Source organism: Aplysia californica, unplaced genomic scaffold, assembly GCF_000002075.1.
Source record: "Aplysia californica isolate F4 #8 unplaced genomic scaffold, AplCal3.0 scaffold00497, whole genome shotgun sequence".
NCBI lineage: Eukaryota > Metazoa > Mollusca > Gastropoda > Aplysiida > Aplysiidae > Aplysia > Aplysia californica.
This window is the reverse complement of record NW_004797767.1, coordinates 145335-147516: the sequence shown is the minus strand read 5'-3', so window position 1 is coordinate 147516 and position 2182 is coordinate 145335. Positions and strand designations below refer to the sequence as shown.

Sequence of the window (2182 nt, the reverse complement as noted above, 5' to 3'; positions counted from 1 at the left end):
TGTGTATGTGAGTGTGTCTGTGTGTGTATGTGCGTGCGTGCGGGAGAGAGAGCGGGAAAGAAAGAGAGAGAGAGAGAGAGAGAGAGAGAGAGAGAGAGAGAGAGATAGAGAGAGGGATTATGTATAGAGAGAAAGAGAGAATGGGAGAGAAAGGGGAGAGAGCGAGACAGAGAGGAAGAGCCACTTATTAGGCCTACCTTTCTGCTATGATGTCAAGCCATCCATCATAATGAGTGAGAATAGAATACAAAATACTGGATAATTCCTTTGAACACGAAAGGTCTTTGTAGAAAAGCGAAACTCCAAAACAGTTTTCAAAACGCGGGGAGATCTTGTTGTTTCGCTAAGAATGAACTTGAGAACACATTCGCAGCGTAAAGACCACCAAGATCAGTTTAAAAAACTCCTTCACGATGATAAAAAAATGAGAATAAATGTCCAATCCTTACATTGTCATGTAGCCTAGACAGGGCTCATGAGAGTCGAATAACAGAATAGGGTCCATCAAATCAAAGATAGCAGTAGGGTCTTAAGTACGATCCATGCACCGAGCAAACATTAAAATTTCACGTAAAATGTAAACACAGATCCACCGAAGGAACACACCGCGCGACTTTCTTCTCTGTTTACACACGCATCACTGTGCGTGCACCACACCGCACCACCTTTCTGTCTTTCAGTTCCCAGCCCGTTCAAAAGGCGCGTTGGCCGTTCTCTATAACATCTATATCTATAGATAGATCTACGATAGGTACGTTCTCATGCATGCGTGCAGCTAGCTCCAACTACAACGCCTTATTTGTTTTGGGCGGAGCCCTTTCGTTCTCACATTTATAATATAGGCCTATTTCAAGTTTCGGCTTCCCTCGTTATGGGAACTGAACTGGCTAGGCAGGGAAGGCCGAGTAATCGGGGTTGCCACCAGGCCAAGCCAATTCACAGAACAGTTAGCAGGAGCAGGGTGGAAGGAAGAGAAGGAAGGAAAAAGAAAAATAACTTTAAAAAAAACAAAAATCAGCTACACTCACATGAAAGCCGGATACGGTTGGAAGCAAAAAACGCCAAAAATGTTCGCGCGGCAAATTTAGCTACTGGGACGGATATGGGAACAATGAAGTGGCCTCGTGGTTTACTAAACTCTGTTTTAAAAAAAAAAAGTGTAAACAGAAAAGTTGAAAACGAACATCGAAACAAATATTCCCCAACTTAAAATGAAATAAAAGATATCCACAAACTGAAGTACAGTAGGCCTACCTCGTTCCACTTTTTTTTCATACACAGATCTATGTCTAGTAGAGGGTATTTCGTCGAGCTCTGATAATAATAAACGTGGTGTCTTAAAGATGGAAGCGAGCAATCCAAAATATCCGGACCAGCAGCGCGTCAAAAGTTTCTCATAGGCTCAAGTTTTCCCAAGTGTTCTCGTTATGGGTTGGGGGCGGGGTCAGGCGGGCGGGGGCTGGCGGGGTCATCACACATCTGTCGTTTGGGGGAACCGGGCGGTGTACGCGGAGGGAAAGGACCACCGGTTCAAAATTACGCACAATTTTAACACTTGTTGATTGCTGTCGTCTTTCTTCTTCCTCCTTCTCCTCTTTCTCCTCTTTTTCCTTCCTCCTTCTCCTCTTCCTCCTCCTCCTTTCTCCTCCTTCCTCCTCTTTTCTCCTCCTTTCTCCTCCTTTCTCCTCCTTTCTCCTCCATCACCTCCTCCCAATTCTCCACCTCGTCCTCATTCTCTTTCTCCTCCTTTTTCCCCACCTCCTTCTCCTCTTCTCCCTCGGTTTCATCATAATCGTCGTAGTATTTATAGTATAGTGATGATGGTGGTAGCCTGGTAGCAATAGCGGCGCTAGCAGTATTACATTACAATACTAGGCCAGATTGGCTGCTAGTCCAAAACATCGTAACATAAGTCAATATGCCTACAATGTATTCCCCTTGTCGCTGTACACAATAATATAGGCGAAGCTTGCGAAACCTCATTGTTGGTTATGCTCAAGAAAAAACAAAAACAAATAAAAAGTCAAAACCAAAAAAAGGCAGCTCTTCCCTATTCTAGACCCTATCCTCAAAGACCAATCCGCCTCATCAACGAATCAAAACTTCCCCAAGAGACACAATGTTAGCTCTTATTCGATCCTAGGCCCAAACTAAATCTGAAAATACTAGAAGGACTTTATGC

At 44.0% G+C, this 2182-nt stretch overlaps 1 protein-coding gene across 2 annotated transcripts in view; it reads right to left on the bottom strand.

Moving 5' to 3' along the window:
- LOC101854661 overlaps nucleotides 1–1006 on the bottom strand; it is a 12559-nt gene extending 11553 nt beyond the window's left edge. Inside the window, exon 1 of one of the 2 annotated variants that reach the window (XM_005105870.3) lies at nucleotides 198–1006. The gene's annotated coding sequence lies outside the window, so the exon portion shown is untranslated. The remainder of the gene's footprint in view (nucleotides 1–197) is intronic. The other variant, XM_005105869.3, reaches the window with a different exon arrangement.
- Between the last annotated feature and the right edge of the window lie 1176 nt (nucleotides 1007–2182).